Source organism: Schistocerca gregaria, chromosome 2 (assembly GCF_023897955.1).
Source record: "Schistocerca gregaria isolate iqSchGreg1 chromosome 2, iqSchGreg1.2, whole genome shotgun sequence".
Taxonomy (NCBI): Eukaryota; Metazoa; Arthropoda; class Insecta; order Orthoptera; family Acrididae; genus Schistocerca; species Schistocerca gregaria.
In genome coordinates, this window is record NC_064921.1 from 999,816,221 (window position 1) to 999,836,982 (window position 20,762).

Consider the following 20,762-nt stretch of genomic DNA (forward strand, 5'->3'; position numbering starts at 1 on the left):
TTTAAGGTGTACCTTCATGATTGCGAGATACAAAGCTTTACGCGTCGCCTGGGCCCGTCAACACCGACGCTGGACTGTTAATAACTGGAATCATGATGCCTGGTCGGACGAGTCTCGTTCGAAATTGTATACAGCCGATGGACGTGTACAGATATGGAGACAACCTCATGAATCTATGGACCATGCTTGAGAGCAAGGGATTGTTCAAGCTGGTGGAGGTTCCGTAATGGTGTGGGGTGTGTGCAGTTGGAGTGATATAGGACGCCTGATACGTCTAGATACGACACTGACAGGTGACACATACATAAGCATCCTGTGTGATCACCTCCATCCATTCATGTCCATTGGGCTTTCCGATGGACTCGGGCAATTTCAGCAGAACAATGGGACACCCATACGTCCATAATTGCTACAGAGTGGCTCAAGGAAGTCTTTTCTGAGTTTAAGCACTTTCACTGACCACCAAACTCCCAAGACATGAACATTATAGAGTATATCTAGGATGCCTTCTAGAGTCCTGTTGAGGAGAGATCTCCACCCTTTCGTACTCCTACGGTTCTGTGGACAGCCCTGGAGGATTCATGGTGTCAGTTCCCTCGAACATTACTTCAGACATTAGCCGAATCCATGGCATATCGTGTTGCAGCACTTCAGCATGATTGGGGGTGCAGGTATGCTTGAGGCAGGTATACCAGTTTCTTTCGCTCTTTAGTGTACGTGTTACTCGTTACAGAATAACTTTTATGTTATGAAAGATTTTTTGTAAGACAAACTAAAGAATAAAACGATACGCTTTAACCCTCCAGAGCATCTGCTGAAGAACACAGGTATGGGGGCACTGATGTAAAGCGGGTTGCTTGCAGTCTCCTCCAGTTGCAGGTGTTACTCGTCTGGAGAAACAGTGGCTGGCCAGAAGTGGCCCAACAGGTGGTAGCCGCTAAGTCCGCAACTTTGGAATCTGAGCTACGCCATACCTGCACTCAGTGCAAGCCAACGCATATCTGCTAACAGGTTCGCTACAATAACATTCATATTTACGAATGAAAATTTTATTGCAGTGGCTTAGGCTTCCGCGGACCGTGTCAGTTGACATAAAATCTTCCGAGTACCGGACCACGTCATAATGTAAAATACTGTAATGGAGAAACCAATGTTTTGGTTTTTGGGTCCATAAGAAGGCCACTGTAACCGTGGACGAAGCAGCCGTCTTCCAATACGACGCGGTACGATACTCGGAAAGCTTTTACGAAACTTTTATTGTTTCATATAAAATCTATGACATAGAACTTTCGTCAACATACGTCTCAGTGCAAACATGTTTTGCCAAGGCATCATTGGCCATGATGTAGCCCGACAAAGCGTACAGCACAGCAGGCCACAGTGACACGGTGACTCCGTCTTTCTCTGTATCATTGTTATTACGACAATCGTCCCTCACCTGGTCCTGCGATTTGGTAAATGCCCGGCGTCGTAGAGGCAGTTCTTGTTGTATCAGCAGACATAACCTCATGTGACAACATCTGGTCGGCTCCAGTCCCACCTACTTCCACAGCCTCTTGCTTTAGCCATCTCAGCATCATTACTTGATTCCTCATCACCAAAAGAAGAGGTAGCGCTACACATGTAATAATTAATGTGCATCATACCATAAGGAGCCGTGTAAGAGAGAAACTTCTGAATTCCGTATTTCACCATTTTTCGTTATTACCCTTAGGTGAAATTGATAAGGAAATATATACTACATTGAAGCAACTAACGGGTGTAAAAGGATTGACGGCAGTTGCGTCCATAAGAACTTTAAACATTCATAAAATAGGAAACTTTAACGACAGAAGTAAAGGAAACCTCCGAACTTTTTATGATGTCATAATTTTCAAAAGAAAATTGAACAGACTTTTTAAATATCTGTTGAGAACATAGTTCTCCAAACCAAAAAAACACCCTTCACACCTACACAATTGCGCCCAGTGTGACAAGTTTCTCAGTTCTATAGATTATAATGTGAAATGCACTGATTGTTAGCGTTATAATAAGCCATGCCTATGTGAGAGGCAGTGTGCCCGATTGCATCTTGACCATGCAATGAGTGTCCAATCAGAACTCCTAACTTTATGGTTTATTCTGAACACGAGGATGAAGGAATCTCTAGGCGTAACTACGAAGTTTGGTTGTACTTTGAGAGAACTATGGATAACACAGAGAGGCTGGTTTCCGTATGGCCCATGGACATCCTTGGGTCGGCAGGCCGTTGCTACCGAAAGTAAAGATCTCCGGTCCTGTATTATCCTTTGCCGCTGAAGACAGTTTGTAGTATCTGAAGCGACTAAAAATATTTATTAAACAACTAAGACAAATTGCAGCTGCGAGAACAGAGTGGTGTAGATAAAATCACTTGCAGGAAATGTGAAAAAGTCTAGGGTGTTCAATCAGGAAGAGCTATGGCAGTTAGGCTACGCAAACAAGAGAGAAGCTGGATAATGAGAAATTTCGATTTTTCACAACGTTGAATTAAATTTTCGTTATGAATACTAGATTTACAGTGTAAATTTATCTGATTTCTCATCAGTTGGTAAATGTATCTTCATATAAAAACTTTATTTACGTCTTTTTTGGTAACGTCATTATTTCTATGTAACGCAAAAGTAATGTTTACCTACGTAAACACCACAGTTTAAAATGGTTCAAATGGCTCTGAGCACTATGGGACATAACTTCTGAGGTCATCAGTCTCCTAGAACTTAGAACTACTTAAACCTAACTAACCTAAGGACATCACACATATCCATGCCCGAGTCAGGATTCGAACTTGCGACCGTAGCGGTTGGGCGGCTTCAGACTGTAGCGCCTAGAACCGCTAGGCCACTCGGGCCAGCAAACATCACAGTTTAACATACACAGTCGCAACAGTCAGTGATACGAAAATTGTGGTCGTCTGTCAGCAGGAACCACACTAGGAACCCTATTGGCGAGACAACCAGACGTAAGGTTAATGTTTGTTTTTAATTACCGTCTGCTTAATTAAAAAACTAGTCATTTTATTGCGATCAAAGCACTAGTAAATTATCAAGAAACATGAAAGCTCGTGAAGAAAATGCAAAAACAGCCGAATCTGATTGATTCAGTGACATAAGCTACAGCTTATTCGTGGAGTCATTATTTCAAATGTCTGTAATGGCAGGTCGCTTCGCTGAAAGAAGAGAATTCAAAGAAATATTTTATGCATGAGAAGGATATATTTATCTTGCTTGTTTTTATAATGACAGGCAGTTTCCTTGACACGCAACCATTTCGTATTGAGTAATGATTCGCAATTTTTACTTTTAACTCGACTTTCTAATACACGGATATTTTAGTAAATGTAATCACTTTGGCTTCAAAAGCGAATATGTCGAAGGTTCTTGCCGTTCGCGTCTCAGACTCAGCCACAATTGTGAACCTGGTTTCTTCTGTGCTGTGGAATAGTTTTACTGATTTGACGTTTTCCCTTCAGCTACAGTTGTAGTGGCTTATTTGGTATGTCAAATATTGTAGGTATTCCGCTCTGAATTCAATGATTTGACTGGTAGTGCATCGAAGAAAACCTGAAGTTGCTGGGTGATATACGACGTCATTCTGCAAAATTTCGGGTCGTCGTCTGGTTACTATCCATTTTTTTCCTTAAAAGAAAATGTCATTCTTCAGTAAACATCTATACATTGAAAAGAATCGTACATAAACTGTCCTGTTATGTACCTCTTCTTACCTTGCTAGATCCTTTGGAAATTTAAAAAAGACAAATCTTGTGTACGTTTTTTTAGTTAGTTCCGATTTCTGTGACATTACATACTCTCCCGTTTGTAAACGGTGCTACTTCACTGTACATTTTAGGCCATGGTAAACACTCGGTAATTTTGGTGTCTTCAGTACAAATAATATTTATCTAAGTCGTACATTTATTTATTTATTTATGCATTTATTTTACCTGGCAAGATTAGGGCCTTCAGGCCCTTTCTTACAATTAGCCAGGCATACTGAGATTGAAGGAATTTTAGTTTTTACAGAACATTACTGACATACGACGTGTTATACAGTATTAATGTTAAAGAAAAAATAGAGATTATAGCAATAGTACAAGGATAATTATAACAATCAATAATAATAATAATAATAATAATAATAATAATAATAAAAGTAATGACTTTGTACATGAAACATCATGTTTATTAGCGTTTGCGTGATTCAGCCATGGCGTGGTTTCAAAAGCCGAAAGACGTTTCGTGACGAAATAAACATAATTTTGTATAACATTAGTAAGTAATTTTTCTTTTTAAGATTAAAGTATTATGAGTTGAGTTTTTCATCATTTTGAGTTTACTTACTGGTAACTGTTTCCCTTTACTTCTCCTGTCTTTAAATATGGTTTTCAACAACTAGAACCGAACTGCTTCTTTGTATTACGATCAAGACAAACAAGTATATTACGGACGGCATGTCTCCTTAACTGATTATGTGAGACCTCACAAACATTCCAGTGCCCGATGACGAACAACGGTAGCGTTTTCTGTAAGCTGATGATGGAGGTAGTTCCCAATGTAAGTTACACGTTACACATTATTATTGAATCCCACTTAACTTTTATTGAATGCCACACCTCGCTTCAAAGTGACACAGGTATGTGGCACAGTTTTTCATCATAGTTTCCAATTACCCGTACACATGTGTCGAAATGTTCCACCAGTCGATCATTTCCTCCACAATGGCAATCCGTCCTTGGTACGGAGCCATTCGAGAATCGCAGTCTCAGCGTTCTTATCGTAGATCAATCTGTGACTACTACGAAACAGTTCCTCGATTGCCAAGACACTGTGGCCTGTGTTAGATACGATATCCTTCCTTAGCGATCAGAATCACCAATTTCTGTATTGCCTTGGTTACACTGTAGGTAGACATCTTCATTACACAGTTGACGTGACGCTGCGTTAGGCCCATATGTCGCCAGAATTTCACTTTGAAACTGGGAGCAATTTAGACCTCTCGCCCTCAAGAATCTTACTGTCCCGTGTTCATCCAGTACGTTTCCAACTACCGTGCAATTTGACTCCCACACTGTAATGTAGCTGTTATCCACACTTCACCAGAGTCAGCTAGGCCTTCGTATCAGAAGATTCTTGACGCAATGCACCATGAGGGTATCAGGCTAGCCACTGGTGCCTTCCGTACCAGTCCCATCCCCAGCCTGTGTGCTGAGGTAGGGGAACCGCCGCTCGCCATCCGGCGGAAACTCTTCACGGTGGGACGGGTGTGTCAATTCCTTGCCTGTCCCACCTCCCCTGCGTACCCTACCGTTGTCCGACCGCCTACGGAACGTCTCTTTTCCAGTCGTCCAAGGGCAACGAGACCATTTGGGATTCATGCCAAGCATTTGTTTGAGTCTCTTGGTGTGGAGCGTGTGGCACCCCAACTCCAGGGTTTTACCCGCTTGCCTCCCTGGTCGCTCCAGAGGCCCAGCGTCTTTTAGACTTGTCAGAGTAACGGAGGAGCTGCACTCCTGCGCTTGTTTTTTCCTCGCTATTTTACGATATTTTTAACCAGCATCCAGACCAAGTACCAGTATTTGCGGATGGCTATAAATAGGGGAATCTGTTGGTTGTGCAGTTGTTTTCCCTGACCGAGTCGTCAAGTTATGGCTTCGTGTGACGTTTACCACCAGATGAGATGTGTTCCCAGTCCTACGTTTCTCATCTGTTCTGACTCCCTGAGTGCCCTTCAGACCAAGCAACACTTGTACCCAGCCGATATGGTCGTCCAGAACATCCATGATGCCCTACTCCACCTGCAACGGCAGGGGAAGGAGGTTTCTTTTTTCTGGGTGCCGGAGCACGTGGGTATTACGGGAAACTAACTGGCGGATGTGGCTGCCAAAGATGCATGTTCCCTCCCTCACGTTGTTGAATGTGCCGTCCCCCTCCATGCTGTTACCTACCTTTTGCTTTTTCGTGTTTTGCGTCAATCGGAAGAGGAGTGGCTGGCAGCCGGTGAAAATGAGCTGTGTCTGGCCAAGGCCACCACGCGGCCATGGCGTACGTCCTACCACTCCTGCAGGCGGGATGAGGTTCACCTCACTCGCCTCCGCATCGGGCACAGTCCCTTAACGTATGGTTTTTTACTCTGGCGGGAGGACCCCCCAATCTGCAGTGCTTGTGGCGTCCAGATTACTGTCCGCCACATTTTACTTGACTGTCTTTTATCCTCTGACCAGAGGGCGGTGGTTTCCTTGCCACCGGATTTGCCCTCTATTTTGCAAGACGACGCAACAACTTTGGTTAAGGTCTTACGGTTTTGTGTCCTGTCCAGTTTGTTGCCTCAGATTTTAGGGAGAGGATTTTAATGTGCTGCTGGGTGACTGGCTCACCCAGGTTTTAGGTAAGAGGTCCGCCAGTCACGATTACCTACTTGTTTCACTTGAATTTCTGTTCTCTTTTCCTTGTGCTTCCTTTCCTTTTTTAATGCGTTTCTTCTCCTCTTGTTTTGCCTCTGTATGTGAGCATTTGGAACTGCGTCAGGTCTGTGTCTTTTAGCCGCTCTCCTTGTTCGCTGTCCGTCTTAGTTCCTTCACCGCATGTGTTCGTGTTTCTATGCGTTTGGGTGCTGATGACCACGCTGTTTAGCGCCCGATAAGCTCAAACCACACACACACACCCTCTGTCTGCAGCGACCTGAAGCTATGTACTGCAGTCTCTTATGACAACGCGCCACACTTGTTGCGCAATGAAGTTAGCCCTGAACAACGTACATACAATTCGTCGCAGTCTGCATAGATGAAATGGGTAGTTTCCTTATCGTGTCTAAGGGGCTGGAGGTTGCTGGTAGCAAGTAGGGTACCGCTCTGCCAGGTGTCCGCTGCCCAAGAGCAGCGCAGCGCACAGCGCGACCAAACAATCCATTAGGCGCCGCGTCCCGGCGTGTCTCGGCGCTAAGTAATTGCGTTTAGACGGAACCTGGGTCTGTCGGGGACTTGTTAGCTGCCCCTCCTGCCGTCTGCCGTCACGAGGCGGGGCTCCTTATCACACGGCACGCCTGTCGTTTGCATTGCAAGGTAGGCAGCCACTCTGTTGTCTGACGCTTTCCAGGTGCGATATTCTCAAAAAAGTACACTAGCAGACACTAATAAGGATCCGAACGAAACTCATTTACTCATAATCCAACTGGCTACGGTGAATATCTCTGTATGGAGATCTTAAATGTCAAATCCAGTTCGTACGCTACTGGCCATTAAAATTGCTACACCAAGAACATGACGTGCTACAGACGCGAAATTTAACCGACAGGAAGATGCTGTGATATGCAAATGATTAGCTTCTCAGAGCATTCACACAAGGTTGGCGACACATACAACGTGCTGACACGAGGGAAGTTCCCAACCGATTTTTCATACACAAACAACAGTTGACCGGCGTTGCCTGTGAAACGTTGTTGTGATGTCTCGTGCAAAGAGGAGAAATACCCACCATCACATTTCCGACTTTGATGAAGGTCGGATTGTAGCCTATCGCGATTGCCGTTTATCGTATCGCGGGATTGCTGCTCGCATTGATCGACATCCAATTACTGTTAGCAGAATATGGAATCGGTGGGTTCAGGAGGGTAATACGGAACGCTGTGCTCGATCCCAGCGGCCTCGTATCACTAGCAGTCGAGATGACAGGCATCTTATCCGCATGTCAGTAACAGATCGTGCAGCGACGTCTCGATCCCTGAGTCAACAGATGGGGACGTTTGCAAGACAACAACCATCTACACGATCATTTCGACGACGTTTGTGGTAGCATGGACTACCAGCTCGGAGACCATGGCTACGGTTACCCTTGACGCTGCATCACAGACAGTAGCGACTGCGATGGTGTACTCAACGACAAACCTGGGTGCACGGATGGATCCAGGTACTGTTTACAGCATCATGATGGTCGCATCCGTGTTTGGTGACATGGCGGTGAACGCACATTGGAAGCGTGTATTCGTCATCGCCGTACAGGCGTCACCTGGCGTGATGGTTTGGGGTGCCATTGGTTACACGTCTCGGTCACCTCTTGTTCGCATTGACGGCACTTTGAACAGTGGACGTTACATTTCAGGTGTGTTACGATCCGTGGCTCTACTCTTCATTCGAGCCCTGCGAAACCCTTCATTTCAGCAGGATAATACAGGACCGCATGTTGCAGGTCCTGTACGGGCCTTTCTGGATACTGAAAATGTTCCGCTGCTGCCCCGGCCAACACATTCTCCAGATCTCTCACCAATTGAAAACGTCTGCTCAATGGTGACCGAGCAACTGGCTCATCACAATACGCCAGTCACTACTCGTGATAAACTGTGGTATCATGTTGAAGCTGCATGGGCAACTGTACCTGTACACGCCATTCCAAGCTCTGTCTGATTCAATGCCCAGGCGTATCAAGGCCGTTATCAGAGGTGGTTTTCGGGATACTGATTTCTCAGGATCTATGCACCCAAATTGCGTGAAAATGTAATAACATGTCAGTTCTATTATAATATATTTTTCCAATGAATTCCCGTTTATCATCTGCATTTCTTCTTGGTGTAGCAGCTTTAATGGCCAGTAGTGTAGTATATTGTCTACAGTATTCACTACAGAATGCTTATTTTTGGTTTTAAGACGTCAGTGGGAGGTGAAAATGGTCGACTAAGAATGATGTTAGTGCAGCAAAAGAACGTAAAGTAATAGCAGGTAATGTGTTAGCACAGGACTTCTAATTAGTTCAGCGCTTGAAAGGATTGTCCACTGACCCCTCTCTTGTTTAAAATTTATCTGGTATAACTATCAAATAGACTGAGAAATAAGTCTAGCCCTATGAGAATGTCAGTGGCAGACGATAAGCTATTTTATCCCCATTTTGCTCATGAGCCGGTGATAACAGCTGAAGATAATGCTCTAGCTCATGCTAACGACGATGTTTGAAGTATATAACAAATGAAAGTTTAAAAATAGACGAAAGCAATGTTGCAGATTAGATGAGCTCTCCTCTTCTTAACATGACTAAATGTGTGTATGCTCTCCGCAATCCCGAGTTTGATTGGGCCACGCCTATTATCCTACATTAATAAACCGTAAAATTTTCGATTATTATGCAACATGCGGTCGTGCTTTATCCTACTGAAATGTAGGGTTTCGCAGGGATCGAATGAAGGGTAGAGCCATGGGTCGTAACACATCTGAAATGTAACATCCACTGTTCAAAGTGCTGTCCATGAGGGGAAGAGGTGACCGAGAGGTGTAAACAATCGCACCCCATACCATCACGCCGGGTGATACGCCCGTATGGCGATGACGAATACACGCTTACAATGTGCGTTAACCGCGATGTCGCCAAACACGGATGTGACCGTCTTGATGCTGTAAATTGAACCTGGATATTCATCCGAGAAAATGACGTTTTGCCATTCGTGCACCTAGGTTCGTCGTTGAGTACACCATCGCAGGCACTCCTATATCTGATGCAGCGTGAAGAGTAATCACAGCCACGGTCCTCGAGCTGATAGTCCATGCTGCTGCAAACGTCATCGAACTGTTCGTGCAGATGGTTGTTGTCTTGCAAACGTCCGCATCTGTTGACTCAGAGATCGAGACGTGGCTGCACGATCCGTTACAGCCATGCGGATAAGATGCCTGTAATCTCGACTGCTAGTGATACGAGGGCGTTGGGATCCAGCATTGCGTTCTGTATTAACCTCCTGAACCCACCGATTCCATATTCTGCTAACAGTAATTGGATCTCGACCAACGCGAGCAGCAATGTCGCGATACGATAAACCGCAATCGCGATAGGCTGTAATCCGACCTTTATCAAAGTCGGAAAAGTGATGGTTCGCATTTCTCCTCTTTACACGAGGCATCACGACAACCTTTCACCAGGCAACGCCGGTCAACTGCTGTTTGTGTATGAAATAACTTTTCTCATGTCGGCACCTTGTAGGTGTCGCCACCGGCGCCAAACTTGTGTGAATGTTCTGAAAATCTAATCGTTTGTATATCACAGCATCTTCTTCCTGTCGGTTAATTTTCGCGTCAGTAGCACGTCATCATCGTGGTGTAGCCATTCTAGTGGCCAGTAGTGTATTAGGCAGTCCCTCAGAACGAGTATCTCGGAAACGAGGATCGAATGTTCACATTCTACTCTCATGAACGTCTAGGTAAAACGACAGTGAAACTAACGCTAGGCGCAAAATGGTTGGAAGTCCAATGTCAAACAAAAAAGTTCAAATGGGTGTTAAATCTTATGCGATTTAACTGCTAAGGTCATTAATCCCTAAGCTTACACAATACTTAACCTAAATTATCCTAAGGACAAACAGAAAGACCGATGCGAAAGGGAGGACTCGAACCTCCGCCGGGTCCAGCCGCACAGTCCATGACTGTAGCGCCTTAGGTCCATGTCGACTCTTCACAGAACGTGGGGTCGTGAGTCTTGTCTGCTCTGTAAAGTAGATATTTGGTGATCTGTGGCATCTATGTTGAAAGAGCGCAACGCTTGTCCTCGCAGTAGTGTTCCGGGGCACACCGTCCACGCTACATTGTTGAACATGGAGCTCCGCAGCAGACCGCCCCTACGCGTTCACGTGCTGACCCAACGACCTCTTCAATTATGGCTGCAGTGAGCACGGGGCCGTCGGGATTCGACCCGACAGTCTATCAACGGAAATGTATCGCCTCTTCGGATACAATTACATTTTTGCTGCGGTAGGTCGCTGGTCGTCTTCACAACAGATGTAATCGAGGTTAGCTGCGCCCCACGGACGCATGTTGGTGGGAGCAGTATTGTGCTACGGGAGACACTTTACTGGGCGTGCATGGGACCTGTGGTAGCAGTCGAAGACATGCTCACAGCTGCGAACTACCTGCATCCTTTCATGCTAGATGTCTTCCCCGATGGCGATGTCATCTTTCAGCAATATAACTGTCCGTGTCTCCGAGCTGCTGCAGTGGTTTGACCCGTATTATTGTGAACCGATGCTCATGTGTCGTCGACCACATTCGCCTGATATAATGAAATGGAACCCATCCGGATCGCTAGTGTGCACCTTCAAGAGTCACTCAAAACAGAGGCCCGTTTTTTACGCGAATTGCATGACCTGATCGTAGACGTGTAATGCCACATACCTCCAAAACCGTACCAACAAAGTGATGGATCCCTTATACGCAGAATCGGTGCTCTATTTCGTTCTAAAGTCGGGCAAACAAGCTATTAAGTAGGTGGTGGTAATATTTTGTCTCGTCGGACCCTCCGCTGATGTCTAGCAGTTCTGGGCGCTTCAGTCTGGAATCGTGCGGCTGCTACGGTAGCAGGTTCGAATCCTGCCTCGGGTATGGATGTGTGTGGTGTCTTTAGGTTAGTTAGGTTTAAGTAGTTCTAAAGTCTAGGGGACTAATGACCTCAGATGTTAAGCCCTATAGTGCGTAGAGCTATTTGAACCATTTTTGTCTCATCGTTGAATATGAATTACATATTTTTTTCTGCTATTAAATTGTAATACCGAAACATGTCCAATATCCTTGCAAAAGTCAACATACCGGTGAATAAAACCTCTCCTATTACTACTTTTGTTGCCAAGAACAAGAAAATTTTCTACAATCACCAGTCTACTGATCCGAAAATATTAAACTGTTCTGCCTGAAATTGATTAATTAACAGAAGATCTAAAATTGTAAAAGATGTTATCTGACAGACGTGACGTCGTCAAGCGTTGTTGTGCAAGTTTTGGAGAGCAAAAAAAAAGTGTATAAAATTTGCTATTTTTATTGTCTTACAGATTATAGGAATCACATTTAAAGTTCTCTTCACAGACAGTCTCTGCTCGGTGGTTTAAATTATTTTTATGTGTTCTGTCCGCATTTAATTAGCACTCTTGTGCTCACGGATCGTAGATATCCATATTTTATGCTAGCAGGCGGGCTCTTATATTCTACGATGGTTACGAGTTGATCTTGTCAAAGAAATTTTGCTGTCTCTACTACCTATGGCCATGAATCTATCTTCGAAGGAGAAAGGCAAGACCTTCCCGAAGACCACCCAATAAGATATCGGGACACTCTTTCTGCGTACCCTAAAAATATGTTTACGATTTACTTTAGAGGGACGTTATTTATTAAACTTCTACATTAATGATCATATTCTGCATAATTATGATAGCCTCGCGAAAGTGTTGCCCGGCCAAGCTATAATGCTTCCTTATGCTGTTACCTTACGAAGGAGAAATTCTGATCAAATTATGAGAAATGCAAATCATAGCGATCAACATATATTAGGGAATGGAATTAAATAACGAACTTTTTTGAACGGAACTTTCTATTTATTGATCCGCTCTCAGGTGTGTGACGGACAAAACAGCAAGTAGAGAAAACAACGACATTACTTGGAAGAGAAAAACGATCGAACGTCAACAAATTGAAACGAATTAAATTGAAATTAATGTCGTCAGATTGAAAAGTAAAAACCGATTCCAGCAAGGTTTGAAAGATAAGAAAGTAATGGCCAAGAAAGGATGTTGAAACAAAAATTCAAATACTTTGGTAAAATGTCGCATGTTAAAGGTGTTTGGAAGAACATTGAAGAGGCCAGTAATAGTTCACTGCACCAGCTGTGGCTGCCTGGATTAACTTGTAAAGTACGAACTCCAGGCTGGCACACATGGGCATATCGAAGAATACACTACGCAACTAGTGAAGGAGACCTTTTCGTATATACATGGCGGAGTTGATATAAACTGATTTCTCCAATTACTATGACAGAAATTCAGTTCAAAGAGCCGCGTGCTTCAATAAACATTATTCAACTAAAGATTGACAGACTTGGCTATTTCGATGAAAAAAAGTGTACTTTCATTTACAAGAATTAGGAGAACTGGAGAGGGATTTTCAGAAATAACTTTTTATGTTTTCACTCGTTAAAACATGTGTGGGCTCAGAATGATATTGTCATTACTGGACTAGATTGGGTGGTTTGTGAGATATGAGATAGAAAGAAAAAGGATTGTATATTGGCAAATGCTAGCACATACATGTGCCTTTTGTGCTGTCATCGCCAGACACCACACTTGCTAGGTGGTAGCCTTTAAATCGGCCGCGGTCCGGTAGTATACGTAGGACCCGCGTATCGCCACCATCAGTGATTGCAGACCGAGCGCCGCCACACGGCAGGTCTAGAGAGACTTCCTAGCACTCGCCCCAGTTGTACAACCGACTTTGCTAGCGATGGTTCACTGACTTCTACGTTCTCATTTGCCGAGACAATAATTAACATAGCCTTCAGCTACGTTATTTGCTACGACCTAGCAAGGCGCCAGTATCCGTACTATTGATATTGTGAATCATGTACTATAAAGAGCGAAGTTCTCCGTTAATGGATTAAAGTTAAGTATTCCACCAGCTACGTCCGTTTTTCTCAATTCTAATTCCCTTGTCATGTTCCAGACCTCACGCCAGCCTGCGTGAGCTAAAACGCGTGCATTTTGGCCTCCTTTAGCAATACGGTGTTGGCTCTCCTGCGAACCACAACACCTTTCTTTTTGCAAACTGTAGTCAGGAGAAGATCCTTGGCCACTTCTTGTATAACAGGTCCGGCAAGAATTTGACTCACTGGCGAAAATGGAAATAACCTAAAAAGTTGAAAGGCGCTGTTCTCTGAGACTTCGTTACTTAATTTATCTTGTCATTGACAACACCATACGTTCATTTTATCACCCCACACGGTGCTGGCGTAGTTCTCCGTCGTCTTAGTGTACTCATTCTTTAGTTTTATAACATTTTGCTTACATGTTGAATAACAGATTTTCCTTCTTTTCTAGGAGGCGATGTCTACCAGTCATATCACATAGCGCATCCAGGTGAGTGTCGGATTCGTGAAATATGATCATATTTTTAAAATTATTGACTACTACATGTATCACAAGTCGTATCTTCACGTCCCTTAGAGTACTTCAGCGACTGGCGAGGAGCAGTAGTGAGACACTGGACTCCTATTCCTGAGGGCATCGGTTCAGATCCCTAGACGGCCGCCCCGTTTTACGATTTACATGGTTTCCCTAATCGGTTAAGATGAATTCCTGGATGGCTCCCTTGAAAAGACACACCCAAACCCCCCTCCCCCCTCTCTCTTCACAAATCCGACAATGTGCTCCGCTGCTAATGACGGGACGGGACGTTAATCGCTGATCATCTTTGATTCAGCACATCTTTGTGGAGTAGAAAACTGCTGACGAATCAGCATGTAGTAAAACTAAGATTCAGCGATAACAAACAAGTAGTGTCATGGGAACGATCTATTATGTGCAGCGGTTTAGGGGCTATTTTATGACATTGTTTTACCGTTCCCAGTAATGCATTTTCCGTCATTTTTATCTTCCATTATTCAGCCAGATTTCACGGCGTGACTTAATTAATATTTCAGAGATCTGTACCTTGAGGGTGGTGTACCTAGGAAGAAGTGTTGTATCTTGGTCAGTGTTTCAAAGTAGTGACCAATTTTAGAATCACATGTAGCAAAGATTAGAGACAGTCATAAGCCATTTCCCCCTTCCTCTACTGTTTTAGTTGTTGTGAGACGTCATTTTGGGTTTTGTGCGTTACTTGAAAGTATTTTTAGTTCTACGCAATTAAGTCCTGCATAATACAAGGTGTTCGGAATATCCCGTTACAGACTTTTAGTACTTGTAGATAGGAGTAAGCGAATAAAATTTTGAATGCGAACACATGTCCGGAATAGGGTTTCAGTTCAGATGCTTAACTCCTCCTCCTCTGCTTAAAGAACTAAATTAGGCGTGAGGAACACAGTTATTAGACTACAGTTCGAAACGAAACCTGACGAAACATCCATTTATCATTTAAACTCATTTGTTTGTAATAACACTTAAACATTATGCGTATACCTTATTCCAAAACAGAAACAGAATCCAGCCTGCTGTACGTACAGCACGTAATGTTTAAGTGTTCATACAAACAAATGTAGTTAAGCGATAATTGGTTGTTTTTTATGTTTGCTTTCGAATTTTAATCTGACAATTGCACTGCGTCACACCTAGTTCAATTCTTCATGCATAAGTGGATGAGTTAGGCGTCTGAAGGCGTAGATGATGATAGATGACGATTTATGACGGAGGGCGCTAAGCAGCTAGGTGATCAGCCCCACCTGCCATTTCCGGATACGGGTTCCTGATCAAAATATTAAGTACTCACTCAGCTCTGCGTGTCCTAGAAGGCTGTAACGAGAATTTCTGAACACTTTACGTATTAAAGCAATTTGGGAGATATTATTTATTCTTCAGTAATAAAATTTCATTACGAGTAAAATTTTATATATTTTAAAAACTAGTAATGTCACGTGTGGATAGTTACCCCATACTACTTCAGCCGTACAATATCTTGTGCTATGAGACGAAACACGGCCTTCTACCAAGGATTTCCCTTAGTTGCAAATGAACTGACTTCTATATTGTATTGACAGTGTTACTTGTTCTGAAATTGGGAGTTAGTGTTACTTTGAAATGACCCCTATTTAATAGTGTATTACCCTTTAACTGGTTTTTCATAACATTTCTACTTTTGTAACGTCCCCTTAGAAAAATTGTGAATGATTGTGCTAGTAAACCTCTTACGCTATTTGATTTCCAAACACCTGAGCAAAACTCAACGTAATCAGACATTTCTCTCTTTACTTATTCTGACCATTATTAAACTGATACAGAATATTTTTAGCGCAACGCAATCTGACTTTCAATAATCCCTAAAAAGAATGGCCCCGACTAACAATAACATATACCTTTCATGAATCACTTATCTCACAAAAATGTTCATTACTCGAACTACTGAAATAGAGCGAACGCCAGTACTGCCAGCTAAATAAAAGACTATGACTACTGAAGGCACTAACTACTGATAGGCATAGCTAGCAAATGAAAGATTTTGATAGAGAACAAACAATGTATTTACCTTAATAACGTTCATGAATACATGACAAACATCTTCACAAATTTCCTTTCTCTGGCGGACACACGTCCAGATCGTCCGCTTATAGCAACCACTCAAAACTCTGGCATCTCTTTTTCCACATCCACCACTGCTGGTGGCTCACCTCCAACTGCGCAACGCTACGCGCTGTTCACATCCAACTGTCCAACACTACAATAGTGAATATTCAGACAATGCCAACCAGCCACAGACTGCACACAGCACAGTAAGTGATTTTCATACAGAGCGCTACGTAACGTTACCAACATAAAAACCTAAACAGCCTACTTACAATTCGATTTCACTTACTGGTTATTGGAATGAAGTGGACCAGCATTGTAAGAGATAGACTTTTTAGTAAAGTACTGAAAAGATTTTTTTGACTTGGATACTTCTGTTTTCAATAGAAAATTCGTGTCTAGCTATATGACCATGCTGTAACTTAGAAAATTTTGTAACATTTTTAGAAACCTTACTTTTCCAGCGTATTTTTTGTAATTTGAGAAAAACACTGTAGCTTATTAAAATAGGATGCTATTATTTTAAAATGGAATGAGGAAATATATTAAACTTTCATTGCAGGGCTGTCTAGAGGCGAAAGTTCAAAAGTATTCTGAGCTACAACAAAGTCCCTAAGATTTAACACACTATCACAACTACTCAAGATATCCCATTTACTCATTCGAACCCTGTGTGCCATAAGATATTGTTCTGTGACGTATTTATAAACATTTTAAATAATTTGCGTCACCATTAGCACAGCTTCTGACACAGGAATCTCTGTCTAAATTATATTTTACTGGCGATGTCGAAATAGTAATGAAAGCTATAACAAATTATACAAACAGCTACCACGATTCATTCATCATGAAAATGTGACGTGCATAAATTTGTCAATGCAATTGCTCATTCGTGTTGTTCAAATATTTGAGCATTTCCAGAACGAATTTTATTATACTAATGACAGCGCACGGCCATCTGCCAAAATTACTCCTAACATGTTAAAAGTTCACAGTTAATTATCCTTACTAACACATTGCATTTCCGTAGATCAATCCCAAAATCCTTCCATAATTGTGAGAATATATGTACCTTAGGGTAGAACTTGTAGAAAGTATTGCTTTATCTAGGAACAGAAACTGGCTCTTAGTTGGACGATAAATAAATCAGAAGCCATTTGATGCATATCGTGCATGTTTTGCAATAGTAAATTCCTCGCTCCTAATACCTCGTTACTGAGTTGTTGAAAGTTATTACGCAATTCATATCATATTATAAGGATCGGCAGAGAATTTTTTTTTTTATCTACTGTATTTCCTGCCGTTGCGGTAAACATCTTGTAGGTGCACAGGTGCCTGTTTAGAAACAATAGCTCGAGCGTCGTAGTGAGTAAATGAAACATCCTAGTTGACACAGAATCCTGAATTTTTAGTGAAACCAGTTGTACCCTAGAATCTTCTTAAAATATGATCATGATGGTATCTCAAACTTAGATTTTTATTCTCTGTAGGTAAGATATTTCCCATATTGGGTCGAATCCATATGTTGGAATGTTACAGGACTATCTATAAACTTGTGAATTGTGCACGTAAATGCACTAGACTGTTTAAACAACTAAACACAGCTCCGCTGCAGCACATACTTGAAAAAGACCAAATGAAACAGTAAGTGGAATGAACAGCTGTTGGAAGGCCTAGAGTAACTGTGCAACAGGAAGCGGCTTTTGTAACTAAAAATATCAAAAGCTGCAATGTTTATTCAGTTTAATAATTACTTTACACTTCACTTATAAATATACTAAGAAACAATAACACCACTGAAAACACTACGAAAATAAGAGAAGTAAATCACGTCTGGCAACCAGCTTACCGCCTTTCGTTTAGTCATACTGTCGGAATTTAACCTAAGGAAGGTACAATGTAGTACATGAATTTGCAATGGAGCAAGTATAACAAGTGGACTACATCTAGGAAAGCAGCGTCTTCTCATCTTGAACATGTATAGAGACGACACAAATCAAATTTCATTTGAATAACATTTTTGAGATAACGGCATCTAAATGCAAGCACTTTTGATTACATTATGGGAATGACAGTGATCAATGTGTTACAAATATTTACTATTAAAAACAGTCTTGATCACAATTTATTTATCATGGTGACCGGTTTCGACCACTACTGTGGTTATCTTCAGGATTACTACTAATGATTCTCCAGCAGAAGGAGGTACCTACCCACTGGTCTGAAGAAACGGGTCACCATGAAAAATAGTGATCAAGACTGTTTTTAACAGTAAATAAATGCAAGCAGTTTGCTTCGGTCAAAACAGAAATTCAGTGTTGACACAGGAGAAGTCTTGGATTCAGAAACTTTTTGAAAAGATAGCTTAGCAGTTTTGACTTTATCTCCCAACATTTCATTACTTTCAATACATCTAGTGATGTTATTGGTACCTCAAGAAATTATTCTTAAGGGTCTCAGTTTACAGTTTCCTGCTTACCGGGACAGATGTGAACGTTGTAGGCACGCAGGAACAGCCAACCCCGTGTTTTCCGTGACCGTTACTACGGTTATCATCAGTTAATTCCTGGATGTGCATCAGTAATAACGTCCAGTACTGCGAGCGAACGGATTGCCGTTCACTGAACTCTGTGAGCTTACACACGATTCTGCCTTCGTACTTCATTGTTATTCTGATGAGAAATGTCGCACTCAAACTCGGGCAGAATTTCGTATAATGATATGCATTAATTTAAATACCAAGAGCAGGATGGCAGCATAACGTTTCCATAATTTATGAGGAACTTAAATGCTCCCAGGGTCGGAGTAGCATTTAATGTGCATCCAGAATTAAAGTATCACTTCGACTGTAGCGTCCGGACGAGATTGCTTCTGCCTCTTTTCAAATCTGTGGCTGTGTACGTAATGAAGAGTAGCTGCAAATATAATTCAGTTTTGCTTACACGCGAAATAAGAAACTCTTAGTACGAAGTCTTATAAACAACTTTTAAAAGTACGAAATCCTACTGTAACGTAGTTTAATAATGCCATCACTCTGAAAATCAGATTTTTTCAGACGGCTGACGATTTCCAGTGTCACGTATTTGACATACTTTTGTTTTTATTGTAGTTCGTTAGAAGTCGGTCATCGTATTCTCCAAGAGCAATATGTGTAGTGTGTGTGTGTGTGTGTGTGTGTGTGTGTGTGTGTGTGTGTGTGTGTGTGTTTGACACATATCTGGGATTAACCTCATCACCTTTGTACATGTTAACTGGTGTTCCGCAATGCAGATATCTGTGATCTAGAAATCATACTTTGTTTCATCCTTACTTACTAAACTAATCGACAGTTACGGTATGGTACACTGTATCGATATGACGAAACGAGACTCCTTGCATTAATTAGAAACCATTTACCGTGGCATTTTCTGCGGCAATTGGTTTTCCATGCTCCTACCCTGTGATACGATTTAATAAATTCTATCGATTTATAGGTAGTGGTGGAGCTGTTCCCTACATACATCTCGCTGCGCTCCAGTGGGAGATTCTATATACGTGCTTTGAATGGAAGCAACGAGACTGATATGTTGAATTAGCGGTGCTTGCCTTCAAAATGGGCCACCCTGAATTCACACATATCTCAACATGTCATTCCACTGCTCGGAATGTTTAATAGCCAAGGTGGACTTCTCATTCGCTGGCTCTGAGTTTATGGACTTTGGTGATAAGTGTAAAAGCGTAACAACACAATTCAAAATGTAAGCATTGGCCATTAACTTTAAAGAAATTTTTTTTAGTAATGCGGGCAGTCTCATTTCCTTTGTATCAAAGTATTACGTGGCGTGATTGTGTATCTGCTTCCGATAAATGCGGACCACACAATCGTTGCTTGGCGATAGGGACATGAATAAAGATCGAGTTCTTGAGACACCTGAGTACCACCCATGACCACATCAAATCCTCCGTGGAAGCATTGAGAAAAGAACTGCCTTCCCAGTCCTTGACCTCATCCACGAAAAACCAAAGGATGTCCCAGTAACTGTGTACACAAGAAAACAAATGGTTCAAATGGCTGTAAGGACTATGGGAGTTAACATCTGAGGTCATCAATCCCCTTGAACTTAGAACTACTTAAACCCAACCAACCCAAGGACACCACACACATCCATGCCCGAGGCAGGATTCGAACCTGCGACCGTAGTGATCGCCCGGTCCCTGACTGAAGCACCTAGAACCGCTCGGCCACAGCGGCCGGCAGAAAACAACTGAAAATGAGGAGCATCTGCACGCTTTCAGTCACTACTGCCCAGCTTTTAAGCACTGATCTAAGAGCGTTGGGTTGATTTTAGGGAAGAGACCAAACATCGAGGTCATCGGTCTCATCGGATTGGGGAAGGATGGGGAAGGAAGTCAGCCGTGCCCTGTCAAAGGAACTATCCCGGCATTTGCCTGAAGCGATTTAGGGAAATCACGGAAAACCTAAATGACGATGGCCGGATGCGGGATAGAACCGTCGTCCTCCTGAATGCGAGTCCAGTGTCACTGTTCTAAGGACCTTTGATCATCGAGCGTCAGCCGGTTCTGTCGCACTAAAACGTGCCACAAGAACTGAATCACTTCAGGAGATCCGATCGTGATAATGCTTACAACAACAAGAAAATATCGCAAGAGGTTTCAGGAGGTATGTCCAAGCAGGACACAGCCGGGGAGGACAGTAAAAAGCCTACATCTTTGGTATATTAACTGAAACTTGTATCATAATGTCT